We start from the raw sequence: 17061 nt of genomic DNA, 5'->3' as shown, positions 1-17061 counted from the left end.
AAAAGCTTTAGCAGTACCTTCTTATATCATCCATCATTTAAAAGGGAATTCTTATTCATAAGTCTCAGTCTATGAATCAGGTACTTTCCAAACCAATTCAGTTTAGAACACAGCTAAACATGCTAATACTAAGGTGGCCTCATTCACATGTTCAAGCTACGAAGAGTCCCCTCAATTCTTCTGTAGCCTTATTTTATCCACCTTTCATAATTCAAATATATAAGTACTCTAATAAAGAGAGGCTTTAAATCTATATTGACTTACATGTAAAATGACAATATAATACAAAATATATTTTTCAGATAAATTTCTAGATTTCTTCCTTTAAAATGTAAATTTTTAAAAGTTTTAAATTCACTTTATAAAAACACAAGACACCTCACACAAGTCTATTAGAAAGCTAAATGTATCGCAGCTTCATGCATATGAGACTGTTTTTAAATCAAATAGTTCTTATGATGTAAAGATTTTATTTATTTATTTTTTTTTTAAAGATTTTACTTATTTATTTGAGAGAGAATGAGATAGAGAGAGCATGAGAGGGGGGAGGGTCAGAGGGAGAAGCAGACTCCCTGCTGAGCAGGGAGCCCGATGCGGGACTCGATCCCGGGACTCCAGGATCATGACCTGAGCCGAAGGCAGTCGCTTAACCAACTGAGCCACGCAGGCGCCCCTGATGTAAAGATTTTAGAAACTTACTTTATTTTGTTAATATTACCTAGAAATTAGCAAAAAATTTATTTTTCAGATTTTGTTTTCAAAAAAAAAGAGAGAAATTCCTTTATTTGATATTGCTTGGAAATTCTAATTTATATGTCCATGTGTAAAAAAATAGGTTTTTCTTTAGTCAAGAGAATCCTGAGCAGCCTAGCAAACATTTTATAAACTGTCTAGGCTCAAATTTTGATCTCTCCTTCTATCTTATGTTTTTTTAAATACTCATAATTTTAGGAATCACAAACAGGTATAAGTGATTCAATATAAATTTTAGAAACATAATTCCAACTTTAGCAACTAAAACAGTTTTATATGAGAATCAATTTTATTTCAATTAAAACTTTATATAATCTAAAATACTTGTGTTACTAGGACAGATATTAAAACACATAATGATTACTTCCAAAATGTTACTAGTTCTATTTAAATTTCCTAGGAAAGAAAATAATATTAAATACATTTGTGTGAATTTTTTTAGACAGGAAGAAACTTGACTTTTATCATATAAACTTTTACTTTTTTTTTTTTTTAAAGATTTTATTTATTTATTCATGAGAGATAGAGAGAGAGAGAGAAGCAGAGGGAGAAGCAGGCTCCCTGCTCCGCGGGGAGCCCAATGCGGGACTCGATCCCAGGACCCTGGGATCATGACCTGAGCTGAAGGCAGACGCTTAACCGACTGAGCCACCCAGGTGTCCCTAAACTTTTACTTTTTTAAATCTAAGCAAAATGAAGACTTCTACTGGAAATAATTACTTGGCATTTAATTGCTCATAGCTTTGTCTTATTTTTAAAGTCAATTACTTCAGAAAATTAACACCTCTTTCTAAAAAATAATCACTAATTAGTTTTCATACCTGACGACACTTACTGATACCTAAAATCAGTTAGCTATCAATTCACATATAATGACACGGCATAGCAAGATACTCTGATTCAGTCAGCAAACTTTTCTTAAAGAGCTAGATTTTAGACTTGCAGGCCACAGAGACACTGTTGCAACTAATGAACTCTGCCACTGTGGTGTTAAGGCAGCCACAGACAATATATAATGAATGGGTGTGACTATGTTCCAATAAAATTCTATTTACCAAAACAGGTGCTGGCCTTGGGGCCATAATTTGCTGACTCCTGCACCAGGCAAACAGATCTGATTATCAATATACAACACCCTCAGTAAACAAATAATCACATGTTCCCTCATTTCTGGAAGTTATTATATCCTCTTGTATCTGGAAGTTGTTACATGAAACATTAGTTACTTAAATGGTAAAGGAACCATGAAAATACTTTGAGGTCAGAATCTCAGGTAGACTGAAAAGTAAAATGTGTTAGTAAAGCACACATTAAAATATAAGTTTAAAAATATATAGTGGGGGTATGATTAATTTTACTAAGCAAACTTACCTTAATCAAATGAAAGAATCTAAACTTTGTTACATGTCTGGTTTCATACTCAAAATATATTTGATCAAAAATTCAGTTTCTTGTCAAATTCCTAGAGAAATAAATTTTAAAACTTTTAAGTCAGGTTCTAGTTCCAGATAAAATGGGGTAATCATACTCCAACCTGTCTCTCCAAGTCAAGGTAGCTACAAGACCTGGATAGAACACATGGAAGAGCTACTTCAGAACTTTGAAAAGTTAAAATAGGAAGCGCACAGATTGGGTAGGAAGACCAGAATTTGAAGTACCACTGAAACATCATTTTCCAGTATGCAACCTCCAGTTCAGTTATCCTACAGCCCCAAACCTGGAAGTGGACATTAGTACAGAGAAAACTTCAGTAAAAGCTGTCTAGTGCTGGCTCTAGGAGAGGGAAAGGGATCTTCTACTCAAAGAAAGTGTGGAAATCCCTCCCTCATTCTCTCAAGCTCAGCCTCCCGTAGCAGCTGTGGCAAAAGAGGCCCATCAGAATCCTAAAACTCTGAGGAAGGGGAAACCTTCCTCTCTGATTAGAGGAGCTGTGGTCCAAAGAGGATGTGGTGAATCCCTGTTTGCTTTTTCTCTGTTGTTCTGCCACTTGGCCCTGGATATGGGCACATGTAGGGAATGCACATTAGAGATGAATAAAGCTTTCTGATCAGAGGATAGAAAAGGGAGCCCCAGGGAATCAGAAATTACTGGGAGATCCCAGAGAAGGAAGAGCTTAGGAAAGCAATGCTTCAAGTTGTTTAATGAATTCCCAGGCTCACCCTCAAGCAGCCCGTGGTGGATCTGACCTGAACAAGCACACGTACACTTTGAGACTTGAACTATGATACAGACCACTACCCAAATTCCAGACTGACCCATGTGTGGTGCACATGTAGGACAGATCCAAATAGCACGGCAAAGGCTTTGAAAATGGAACTAATGTTGTAAACACAACCCACAGGAACTTGCAGTCTTAGCCTAACGGGGTTATTTGCCTACTAAAACAAATACATCAACATTCTGCATAGGATTTGAACATATCATAACATACCAAGCTGTCCAGAATATAACCCAAAATTACTTGGCAAATGAAGAATGAGGAAAATCTCAACTTACATGAGAAAAGATGCCTACACCAAGAAACCACAGACACTGGAACTATCTGAGGAAGATATTAAAGATATGAGAGCAACGATTATAGAATGCTTCACCAAGTAAGAGCAAACATTCTTGAAACAACTGGAAAAATATAAAGTCTCAAAAAAAGAAACACAAGATATAAAAAAAGAACCAAATACAAATCTCAGAAGCGAAAAAATATCAATAACCAAAATTAAAAGCTCACTAGATGAGCTCAATAGAATAGAGATGACAGGGCACCTGGGTGTCTAAGTAGGTTAAGCGTCTGCCTTCAGCTCAGGTCATGATCCCTGCCTCCTGGGATAGAGCCCCAAGTCAGCCCCAAGTCCACTCCATGCTCAGGGAGCTCTATCCCAGGAGTCTGCTTCTCCCTCTCCCTCTGCCCCTCCCTGCCACTCGTACTCTGTTCTCTCACTTGCTTTCTCTCCCTCTCTCTCAAATAAATAAATAGAATCTTAAAAAAAAAAAAAAAGAATAGAGATGACAAAAGATGAAGTCAATGTACTTAATATAGATGAACTGAAATTACCCAATGTGAACAACAGAGAAAAAGATTAGAAAAAATAAAAAAAGAGGAGTACCTCAGATCCCACATTTGTGACAAGAGAATCCCAACAAGAGGGGAGTTTGGTAGTTGTTGAATTTGTTGAAAGACAAACATACAGTTTTAAGAAGCTCAGCAAACTCCCCAAACAGAATAAATACAAAGAAATCCATGACCAGCCACATACTAATAAAATTTCAGAAAACTTTAGACAAAAAGTCTTGAAAGCAGCCAGAAAAATTTAGTATTACTTAGAGGGGAAAAGTGTTCAAATGACTGTGAATCTATTTTCAGAACACATGCAGGCCAGAAGTAAGTAGAACATTTTTAAAGTGCTGAAAGAAAAGAACTGTCAACCCAGAATTCCATATCCAGCAAAAGTATCCTTCAGAGATGAAAGTGAAATAAAGACATTCTTAGATGAAGGAAAACTTAAAGAATGTTTTGACAGCAGGAGTGCTTTAAAAGAATTGCTAAAGGAAATTATTCCAACAGATGGTAAATAATACCATAAGGGAACTTTGAAACATCAGTAAGGAAGAGCAATGTAATTGTCAAATATCTAATTAAATATAATAGACCATTTTTATCCTCTTGAGTTCTTTAAATATGTGTGATAGTTGAAAGCACAAAGTATAACATTGTGTGATGGAGCTTTCAATGAATGTCATACAACATTAATACATAACACAACAACAGCATAAAGTGGGTGGGGTGGTAAAGGGGCTGTATGGTGATAGTTTTTATGTGCCACATGAAGTAGTAAAATTTTGATTCTAAGTAAACTGAAAAGTACATTGTAATCTCTAGAGCAACCACTAAAAAACAAACTGTAAAAACACAATCAACAAATTATAATGGAATACCTAACCAGTACACACACACACACACACACACAGAGGCACACAAATCAAATACTCCAAAAAAAAGGCAGGAAAGGGAAAATAGAGAAATAAAAACAGGGGTAACAAATGGAAAAAAAAGAGTAAGAAAATGGTAGCGGTAAATTCAAATATATCAATAATTACATTAAATATAAAAGATCTAGGGGCGCCTGGGTGGCTCAGTCGTTAAGCGTCTGCCTTTGGCTCGGGTCATGGTCCCGGGGTCCTGGGATCGAGCCCCACATCGGGCTCCCTGCTCGGCGGGAAGCCTGCTTCTCCCTCTCCCACTCCCCCTGCTTGTGTTCCCTCTCTCAAATAAATAAATAAAATCTTTAAAAATATATATATAAAAGATCTAAACACACCAATTAAAGTAAAAAAAAAATAGTAGAAAGAAACATTCTTTAACTATAATAGCATAACTAGTAAGCCACTGCTGTAAGGGGCCAGGAGTCAAGGAAAGTGAGCATCTTTAGAAGGTGGCAAGAACAAGGAAATAAATTATCCCATTGAACTTCCAGAAAGAAGTAACAGTCTTGCTGATACCCAGTGAAACAGGCTTCAAACTTCTGAGCTCCAGAACTTAAGACAATAAATTTGTGCTGTTTAAACCACTGTTTGTGGTAATTTGCTAAATCAGCAATAGAAAAACAATACACCGGATCATAAAAGAAACCTTTACAAAAAATTTTAAATCATACAAAAGGCTGTTATCTGTAACAAAATCAGACTAGATGCCAATAACAGAAAGATAACAAGACACTCTCCAAAGAGAAGGAAATTTCAAAACACACTTGTAAGTAATCTATGGGTCAGAGGGGAAACAGAAAATATTTTGAACTGAACAAAAATAAAACAACATATCAAAATTTGTGGGATACAACTAAAGCATTACTTAGAGGATGTTATAGCATTAAATACTTACATTAGAAAAAAGAATCTAAAATTAATAATCTAAGCTTTCATCTTAAGAGACTAGAAAAAGAAGAGCAAACTAAAAAGTAGAAGGAAGGAAATAATAAAGAACAGGAATCAATGAAATTGAAAAGAATAAATAAATACAGAAAATCAATTAAAACCTAACCTGGCTCTTGGAAAAGTTTAATACAGCAAGACTGACAAAGACAAAAAGGGAGAAGACATAAATTCTCAATATCAATACAAATAGGGAGATTTCACAAAAGATCATACAAATATTTAAATAACAAGGAAATACTGTGAGCAACTCTATGCACATAACGCTCAAGAACTCCCTGAAATGACAAACTACAAACATTCACATACAATAATATGGATGAGCTGCACAGAAGTATCAGATAAATTGAATTTGTAGTTAAAAACTTTCAAAAAAAAAGGAATTCTTCAGGCCCAAATGTCTTCACTAATGAAAACTACCAAACATTTAAAAAAGAGATAACTCCAGACTGATAAGACTGGCAAGTAAGAAATAAAACTGTCCTTATTTACAAATGACATTACTGTCTACACAGAAAATTACAAGGAATACAAACAAACCAACCCCTCCTGGAACTAATAAATGAAATTATCAAGGTCAAAAAATACAAGGCCAACATCAATTATATTTCTATATACTAAACAATGAACACTTTGGACCACCCCCAATTTTTAAATAATGCCATTTATAATAGCTCCATAGAAACAAATTACTTAGGTATAAATCTGATAAAACATTTACAGGATCTGTATGCTAAAAACTACAAAATGCTGATGAAGTAAGTCAAAGAAGACATAAGTGAATAGAAGGATATACTGAGTTCACAAACTGGAAAACTCAAAATAGTAAAAATGTCAATTCTCTCCCAAACTGGTCTACAGATTTAACACAATTCCAATCAAAATCCCAGATTTTTTGCTGTTATAGCAAGCTTATTTTCAAACTAATATGGAAAGGCAAAAAAGCTAAAATAGCCAAAACTATTAAAAACAAATATAAAAAAAGAAAATTGGAGGAACCATATAATCCAATGGAACAGAACAGTGTCCACAAATAGCTCCATACAAACATGACCAACTGATTTTTAACAAAGGTTCAAAGAAAATACAATGAGAAAAGGAGAGCCTTTTTGACAAATTGTGTTGGAACAATTGAGCATCCAAATATAAAGGAAAAAATGAATTTTTACCTAAACCTTTCATTTCATATAAAAATTAGCTCAAGTGAATATGTAAAATATAAAACTATAAAACTTTTTACCCCCCTCCAAGGACAAAATTTTTGTGACCTAGGGCTAGGTAAAGAGTTCTTAGATATGACATCAAAATACAACCCAAAAAGTAAAAAGGGACAAATTGGACTTTATCTAAATTAAAAACTTCTGCTCTAGAAAATTATCTAACATAATATAAAGACAAGCTACAGAGAGGGAGATAATTTTTGTAAATTACATATTCAACAAAGAATTTGTATTCAGAATATATAAAGAACTCTCAAAACTCAACAGGAAGAAAAAATCCAATTTAAATACGAACAAAAAGCACACTGATTAGAATGGCTAAAATTAAAAAAATAAACAAAAACATAGCAATAGAAAATGCTGTCAAAGATGCAGAGCAATAGGAACTCTCATTCACTGCTGGTGGGAATGAAAAATGGCACAACCACTTTGAAAAACAATTTGGCGGTTTCTTATAACATTAAATTTACACTGATAACAACCCAGCAATCAAACTCCTAGATTACTTAAGTGAATTGAAAGCATATTCACACAAAAATCTGTACATGACTGTTTAATAAAAGCGTTACTCATATCACCAAAACCTGAAGGAACCAAGATGTCCTTCAATAGGTTGTTAAAAACAAAAATGACTAAAGGTAATAATTTAGGTGATACAAATTTTATTTAACACTTTATGAGGTGGATAGTCTCCATTCTAAGACATGAAAATGGGGCAGAAAACAAGAAGCTTTTATAGGATAAAGAATAAAGAACAAGGAAGAGAAAAATGGAAAATATCTGACTGGCTAGGACCCCACAGTCAACCTCATTTGGGGTGAGAAGGCCCAGAGTTGGCCTGGTGTTTGGGGATTGTCTGACGAGAGATCTTGCGTTTTTGGTGAAGTGGAGCTTTTACAGAGACAGTTTCGGTTTGCTGATGTGGCACCTGGAGCAGGAACAGCTCTATCTTGGGCCTAGAAAGTTATTTCAATAAGATGAATGGATAAAACAACTGGGGTAAATCCATACAATAGAATACTCTGCAGGAATAAAAAGGAGTCAACTATTTGATTCGTAAGACAACATGGAGAAATCTTAAATGCACTTCGCTAAGTGAGAAGTCAGATCCAAAAAGTCACATATATGACTGCATGCATATGACACACTGGAAAAGGCAAAACAGTATGAAAAGAAAAGACATTAGTGGTTGTCAGGAATTGCGGGATGTGGGAATGGCTAACTACAAAGCAGGTGTGTGAACTGAGGTGTGGGATGGGCAGTCCTATTGGACTGAGTCCTTAACAGGTGGAATCTGATACTATCTCCAGGTAGATGGTGTCAGAACTTAGTGCAATTTTGTGATTTATAGCAAATACATGCATTTTGTCATTCAGATGACCAAAACATATTTCTCATATACATTTGGATTTCATCCAGTTCCTGGCTCACAGTTCCCAAAACCCTTTGTTATACTTGGTCTCTTGGCCTCAGTTCCTATAATCACTTCAGAGCCATAAAGGTGAAATGGGTGTCTTCTTACTTGTAACAAGCGCCTTTCCACCACAACTGGGTTTATGATAATGAGGTGACTTATAGAAAGTAACTAAGTAAGGATGGAGGCTGGTTTCCAGAAGAACCAACCATGTGATTAGGGGGTTGGAAATTTAGTTCCACCCCGTGAACTTCCAGGGAGGGGAGAGGGACTACAGTCTGAATCAAGTGCCAATGGCCAATGATTTAATCTATCATGTTTATGTAATAAAACCTCCATAAAAACACAACAGGAAGGGTTTCAGAGAACTTCTAGGTGGTGAATACGTGGTCATTTGGAGAGTAGTGTGCTCTTAGAGGGCATGGAAGCTTTGCACCCTTTTCCCATACCTTGCCCTAGGCATATCTTCCATCTGGCTGTTCCTAAGTTATATACTTTTTTAATAAGCCAATAATCTAGTAAGTTAAATGTTTGAGTTCTGTAAACCGCCTAGCAAATTAATCAAACCCAAGGAGGGCGGTCATTGGAATTTCTGATCAATAGCTGGTGGGTCAGAATCACTGGTGACAATCTGAGCTTGCAACTGGTATATGAACTGAGGTACGGAGTGCGCAGCCATATGGGACTGAGCCCTTAACTGATTCTGTCTCTGGGTAGATGGTGTCAGAATTTAGTTGAATTGTAGGACATCCAGCTGGTGTACGAGAGAATTGCTTGTTGGTGTGGGAACTCCTCTGTCCTCTACATGCACACATACACAGGTTGTAACTGGGTCCAGAACCTTTTAACAGGAGAATATTCAGTGTGATGAAAACTGTCTGTATGGTACTGGCATTGTGGATAATGACCCTGTGCATTTGTCAAAACCCATAGAACTGTACATTGCAAAAAGTTAACATTAATGTCTGCAAATTTTTAAAAATCAACTAAGATGGTAGGGAAATTTTAAGATAGAATGCAGTCTGTGACAAATGAATATGACTGTATTGCAAATGAATGGCAAAACCCCACTGAAGACGTTAGAAGGAAAACGAGCTGATCTAACTTGGAAAACAATGTTTTAAATGGAAACTTTAAGGCTAAATACAAAAGGACCCATACATAAACACTGTACTCTAGTTGGTAAATTTATTTCTCATGGGAGTAACAGTTATTCTAAATTTACTTTTTTTTTTTTTTGATTTATTTGAAGAGAGAGACACAGCGAGAGAGGGAACACAAGCAGGGGGAGTGGCAGAGGGAGAAGCAGGCTTCCCGCGGAGCAGGGAGCCCGATGCGGGGCTTGATCCCAGGACCCTGGGATCACGACCTGAGCCGAAGGCAGACACTTAACGACTGAGTCACCCAGGCGCCCCTCTAAATTTACTTTTTACATGTACACTGGGGTGGAACAATTAAGTAAATATGCCAGGTTTCTCATTCTCAGAGAAGTCAGAAGTTAAGCAAAAAGGAGAAGGCTAGAATGAACCTTATGGTACTGGAGCAGTCACAGACGTTGGTATGAACTTAACATATATATTGTTAAATACGTAATACACATGGATAAATACAGAAACAATTATAACGTGTACAGACACACGGATTAGCATACAGATGTATAATTCCCACCTCTATCCTCTGAAAAGGCCTAGAAACAGTGACACCCCAATAGTAAGGAGTACATCCAGCACCCAGACACTGGTCTCTAAACACAATTCTCCAATACAAGAAACCAGAGCTCAGAGAAATGACTGATTCTAGGAATAGGGTGGAGAAAATACAAGATAAGTTTGGAGTATCTTGTAGTGCCAGAAATCAAGGCAGTACTCAAAAAATGTCAAAGGGATACAGGGTTCAACAATGAAATAATTTTAGCAACAAAATAAATAACACAGCATTCGTTGGATTATAAGCCAATGTATAAAAGAAGTATACATAATGACCTAAATGAATGAACGAATTAATTAATGAATGAAAGGTAAGGGACAAACTTCCTTATGGAAGAATTCCTAATAATATATGTAGACAGACCCTCAACCATAAAATGAAACCATCACCCCACCTCCTTGAATGCAGGCTAGAATTAGTGATTCATTTCCAAAGAACAAATGACAGAAAGAAATAATAACTTTACAGTGTAGAAACCTAGCAAACACTACCTTAACCAAGTGATATTATCATACACGCCCTGATATGATGTGGCACAAGAAGGGTACTTCACTATCATACCTTTGATATTCTTCCCTAAAACCCTTAACCTCAGTCTAATCAGAAAAAACATTAGATAAACACAAATTGAGGGACATTCTCCAAAATACCTGACTAGTACTAATACTCAAAATTAGTAAGGTCATGAAAAACAAAAGACTAAGAAACTGCCACAAACCATAGGAGACTAAGGAGACTTAATAAATGCAATGTGGAATCCTTGGAACATAAAAAGGAGACTAGTGGAAAATCTGACAAAATCCGAGTTTAGAATTTGGAATTTGGTTAACATTAAGGTACCTATGTTGGTTTCTTCATTTTGATAAATGTACTTGGTTTTGGTTTTATAAGATGTTGTCATTAAGCTGGGTGAGGGCCATACAGGGATCCTCTGTATTATCTATGCAACTTTTCTACAAATCTAAATTATTCCAAAATAAAGTCTCTATTATTTTAAAAAATGGACAAAAGACTTGGACAGACCCAAAAAGAATGTATGTATAGCAAAAAAGCACATGACAAAGTGTTTGATATCATTAACTATTAGGAAAATGCAATTTAAAATCATTATCAGATATCATTCCAAATCTATTAGAACGGCTATAATTAAAAAGAACAACCACTTGCAGATGCCGCTGCCCCAGAGCTGCCTGTGCCCACCCAGCCATGGTCACCCCATTGTGTTCTTTGATATCACTGTGGACAGCAAGTGCTCTGGCCACATCTCCTTCAAGCTGTTTGCAGAGCTCCAAAGACAACAGAAAACTTTTGTGCTCTGAGCACTGGGGAGAGAGGATTTGGTTATAAAGGTGCCTGCTTTCATAGGCTTATTCCAGGATTTACATGCCAGGGTGGTGACTTCACATGCCATAATGGCACTGGCAGCAAGTCCATCTATGCAGAGAAATTTGATGATGAGAATTTCATCCTGAAGCACACAGGTCCTGGCATCTTATCCATGGCAAATGCTAGACCCCACAAAAATGGTTCCCAGTTTTTTATCTGCACTGCCAAGACTGAGTGGTTGGATGGCAAGTACGTGTTCTTTGGCAAGGTGAAGGAGGGCATGAATATTGTAAAAGCCATGGAGTGCTTTGGGGCCAGGAATGACAAGACCAGCAAGATGATCACCATTGCTGACTATGGACAAATCTAATAAATTTCACTTGTGTTTTATCTTAACTACCAGACCATTTCTTCTGTAGCTCAGGAGAACACCCCTTCACTCCCACCTGTTTAAAATATCCTATTATCTTTGTGTTCTCACTGCAATTCTACAGGTTTCATGTTTTCCTTACTCCCCTCCAAGTCTAGATGGATTACAGTTAAGTTTATGATTATGAAATAAAAATTAAACAAACAAAAGAATGACCATACCAAGTGCTGGCAAATAGGCAGAACAACTAGAACTATCACACATTGCTGATGGGCATATAAAGTGTTACAACCAATTTAGAAAACAGTTTGGCAATTTCTTTTTAAGTAAAATTATACAATTACCAACAGTCTCACTACTATGTATTTACCCAAGAGAAATGAAAACTCGCATTCACAAAAGCCAACAAACAAATGTTTATAACATCTCTATTCAAAATAGCTACAAACTTGAAATAACTCAAAGTCCTTCAATGAATTAAGGGATAAACTATGGTACATCCATACAATCAAATACTACTCAGCAATAAAAATGAATGAAATAATGATATACAAAACAAGTTAGGTGAAATCTTAAGGCACTATGCTGAGTAAATGCATGTGTAACTATCTCAAATAGCTATATACTTTATGATCCCATTTAGTGGCCATTTTTGAAAAGACAAAATTAAATGACAAAGTGGTTGCCCGGGGTATTGGGTGAGAGAGTACAACTACAAAGGGACAGCGTAAGGGAGTTTTATGAACTAATGGAACTATCTGGATATCTGGATACTGACTGTGATGACAGTTACATGAAAATCTACACATGTTGAAGTTCATCAACTATACACACAAAAAGTCAATTTTAGTGCATGTTCATTAAAAAATTAATTTCTGATACTTAAACAAATAACCTTTAAGTCATCAAGATTTTTCCAGGATATTTAGTTTGGATTTTACAGTCTATAAAAATCCTCTCATTTATTCTGGCTACTTTTAAGATAGAACAAATGACAAATTTCTCAGCTCAGCCCTAAAATATAGAATCACTGGGGGATCAGTTCCTCTAGTCAGTGCGTCACCTGCAAAGGAGTCTAATCTAACAATCACAATCCCACCTAATTGAAGAGTAGATCCTGACATGTACTTAACGGCATCATAAAAGAACTTTCATTAATTTTTTTTAAAAAGACTGATTTATAGCCAGAAAATTCCAGGGAGGGGGAAAAAAGGTGATTAATTCTACTTCAAATGCATTAAGAACATTCTAAAAATTGGAGAATAAAATAATCATTTGTTTCTAAAGGGCTAGTATCCAAAATCTATAAAGAACTCATCAAACTCAACACCCAAAGAACAAAGAATCCAATCAAGAAATGGGCAGAAGACATGAACAGACATTTTTCCAAAGAAGACATCCAAATGGCCAACAGACACATGAAAAAGTGCTCAATATCGCTCGGCATCAGGGAAATCCAAATCAAAACCTCAATGAGATACCACCTCACACCAGTTAGAATGGCTAAAATTAACAAGTCAGGAAACGACAGATGTTGGCGGAGATGTGGAGAAAGGGGAACCCTCCTACACTGTTGGTGGGAATGCAAGCTGGTGCAGCCACTCTGGAAAACTGTATGGAGGTTCCTCAAAAAGTTGAAAATAGAGCTACCATATGATCCAGCAATTGCACTACTGGGTATTTACCCCAAAGATACAAAACTAGGGATCTGAAGGGGTACGTGCACCCCAATGTTTATAGCAGCAATGTCCACAATAGCCAAACTGTGGAAAGAGCCAAGATGTCCATCGACAGATGAATGGATAAAGAAGATGTGGTATATATATACGATGGAATATTATGCAGCCATCAAAAGGAATGAGATCTTGCCATTTGCAACGACGTGGATGGAACTGGAGGGTATTATGTTGAGTGAAATAAGTCAAACAGAGAAAGACATGTATCATATGATCTCACTGATATGAGGAATTCTTAATCTCAGGAAACAAACTGAGGGTTGCTGGAGTGGGGGGTGGGGTGGGAGGGATGCGGTGACTGGGTGATAGACACTGGGGAGGGTATGTGCTCTGGTAAGCGCTGTGAATTGTGCAAGACTGTTGAATCTCAGATCTGTACCTCTGAAACAAATAATGCAATATATGTTAAGAAAAAAAAAAGAAGAAGAAGGTAGCGGGAGGGGAAGAATGAAGCGGGGGAAATCGGAGGGGTAGACGAACCATGAGAGACGATGGACTCTGAAAAACAAACAGGGTTCTAGAGGGGAGGGGGATGGGAGGATGGGTTAGCCTGGTGGTGGGTACTGAGGAGGGCACGTTCTGCATGGAGCAGTGGGTGTTATGCACAAACAATGAATCATGGAACACTTCATCTAAAACTAATGATGTAATGTATGGGGATTAACATAAGAATAAAAAAATAAATAATAAATAAATAAATAAATAAATAAAAATAATCATTTGTTTCCACCTTTATTATCAGGGGAAAATTGTCTCACTTGAATACGAAAAAGGTGAAGCAAGGATGTAAATCAGGTAACATAATATTTCAGAATTCTACTCTTTTGCAAGAGTTTTACCTCAACTAATATAGTACTACTATAAGCTTCCATTATACTATACATACGCATAGCACAAAACATTCAAATCCATACACTACAATTGGTTTAAATTTAAAAATCTACATAGAAAGGCACTACCTCTCCTGAAAACATCTTTATTATTATTTAATCTATCTGATTCCTAGGTTTATCTTAGGTGTTATTTTTTAAAATCATATTCAGGCAAATATTTTATTTAAATAAAACTCACTACTTTTTTTTTTAAAGGATACAATTGTTCTCAGTTGTGTTAGTAAATTTAGCAACAATTTTACATTGCTATACTTTGTTTAAAAGAATCAGAGATTTTTTTAAAAAGCCAATCTCCAACTGCACTAATTTCAAATGGAAAACAAAAACCTCTGTAAGGAACAGTTCTTGCCTTAAGGCTTTTTGTTTTCCTAATATTACATTCAATTAGAAGTGAAATGGCCTGCTTCAGAATTTAGGTTTATTTTCCCCAGAAACACATTTGGAAAAATATATGACTTACATCTGAAACCATATCCTTTCAAATTGAAGCCATTTTTATGTAGCCATGGTAATAGTTCACTAAGGCCAGTTTAGTTTTAACACCCACTAAAACAGCGCCTACTGCAAATCAGTATGCTTATTCCTCCATGTAATCTTCTCAGTAAATGTTCAATTTATTAAACAAAGGCTGCTTTAGTAATTCAAATCTGACGTCTAAAGATGCAAATATACCTGTCAAAAGCTTTAGGTAAATCGGTAAATTCCATTTCTCTGTGGCATTGCATGTATTTAAGTCACTGCTACATTTTAATGTCCAAAACCACAGAGGATTTTTTTCCCTTCTCTTTTTACAAAAATCAAAAGAACCTTAGTTATTTTCATTATTATGTTGTTATACTTCCAGCCTCCTTCAAAAGTTTCCCTTTAATAAGATTTCTGCCTATGAACGAAATCTGACAGGATGCTACACTTGCCTAGACACTGAAGCATTAAAAAAAAAAAAAAAAAAGCCCACAGAAATCAACATTATCTGTTAATGCTTTCATTTACAGTGCATTAAACCACCTCTATAAAATAAAAGTAGCTATCACCTTCCTTGACCCACATTAATATCACCCAAACTTAATAGGACAATACCCATCTTAACATAAGCAAATGAAATGAATTTTTCAACCACTGTTCTAAAATTTCTTTTATCAGAAATAAAATTTTGTGTAAATATACTTAGGCTACTTGTTTGGAGACATGAAGAGTCATATGGATAAGATATCCATAAATACTGTTAAACTGCCAAAGAATCATGAAGAAATTTTGGTTGGAGCTCTGTATGTACCAAAATTAAGAAGGTGCTCTAAGACCCCATGTGACATTTATGCTTTGGAGCTCAAACCTGTGTAACAAATATATTTAACCACTTGCCAATTGTTCTGATAAAAAGTTCTGTGATGATCAAGTTTGAAATTGATGCTGGTATATTATCTATAAACCTCACATACCCATGCTTATCCCAACCCATCATTACTAAAGTTCCTCATTGCTGCTCTGGGACATTGCATAGCACAGAATAACCTTGACCATCACTGAAAAAATTAAGAACTGTCTTTAAAAGTCTTTGAACAGGGATGCCTGGGTGGCTCAGTCAGTTAAGCATCTGCCTTCAGCTTGGGTAATGATCCCAGGGTCCTGGGATCGAGTCCTGCATTGGGCTCCTTGCTTGGCGGGGAGCCTGCTCCTCCCTCTGCCTGCTCTACCTGCCGCTCCCCCCTGCTTGTGCTCTCTCTCTGACAAATATATAAATAAAATCTTAAAAAAAAAAAAAGTCTGAACAATTGGTAAGAATCTTGTGGTCTCTCACAAAAAACAGACTGACACTCAGCACACAGTGGGAGCACAACAAGGAGTTGTACATGAAGAAGATAACTCTAGGCATAGTAAACAGATAGTCAATCTCTTTCATTATCTTATTTTTATTCATTCATTTTTTCCCCTATTATTTTAAGAGGCTATCCATCCATGGAAAAGCCATATTGAGAAGTTTATTTTAATGTTCTTCAGGGTTGGCAATTCTTCATTATCTATTGATGAATACAGGGATTAAAACAACTGCTGATTTTTTTTTTAATTGGGTAGGTACTTCCTGGCTGTCGAACCCAGGGAAAAAAAGCAAAAGTGCCAATTTATATGATGACAGCATTTGTAAAGCTGCCTTTAGAACTTTGGAGTTTTAACTCAGAAAAGGAAGATGGAGTACATGGTAATTCTTAAGGCCTTTTACAAAATTCTTCAGCAGGTATCTGATTAAATCCTAACCTGTCATCTGAGTCTGGATTAAACTCAAAATTCCTCACTGCTTTTAGAGTAGAAAATATCAGAAAAGAGAGATAAGTCAGGTTCCTAACAATGCAAAGGAAAACCAAAGTAAGCCTTTGTGAACAGTATCTGTTAAGCATCTAAGATGTAAAACACTGGTCTAGTGGTGGGATGAGGAAAGGGCCACAACAAGGAACACTAGTACCTTCTTTCAAAGAACTTAATATAAATACGAAGTACATGAAGAATCCTTTATAAAGCACTGCTCTGTTTCGCATGTTTTTATAAGTATGCTGCTATTTACATACAGGCAGGGCAGGGAATGTGTCTTGTCTTGTTTATCACAATAGCCCCAGTACCTATAGCAATGCCTGGGACAATGCAAGTTATCAAAAATTATTTGTTGGACAAATGAAGACTTTCAACAGCTATGTCAATACTGACATTTGCTTTCCTTGACTCCAATGAC

The 17061-nt window shown here is 36.1% G+C and overlaps 1 protein-coding gene and 1 pseudogene across 1 annotated transcript in view; one reads left to right on the top strand and one right to left on the bottom strand.

The window, feature by feature from the left end:
• The window catches only part of GLCE (glucuronic acid epimerase), a 117265-nt gene that overhangs the window by 60165 nt on the left and 40039 nt on the right, over nt 1-17061 (bottom strand). The gene's annotated exons all lie outside the window — the stretch shown is intronic.
• Nucleotides 11187-11713, top strand: LOC110583733 (annotated as a pseudogene).

This window comes from Neomonachus schauinslandi, chromosome 9 (genome assembly GCF_002201575.2).
Source record: "Neomonachus schauinslandi chromosome 9, ASM220157v2, whole genome shotgun sequence".
NCBI classification, from domain to species: domain Eukaryota; kingdom Metazoa; phylum Chordata; class Mammalia; order Carnivora; family Phocidae; genus Neomonachus; species Neomonachus schauinslandi.
The sequence above is the reverse complement of the archived record's forward strand: the minus strand, read 5'-3'. Positions and strand labels throughout refer to the sequence as shown.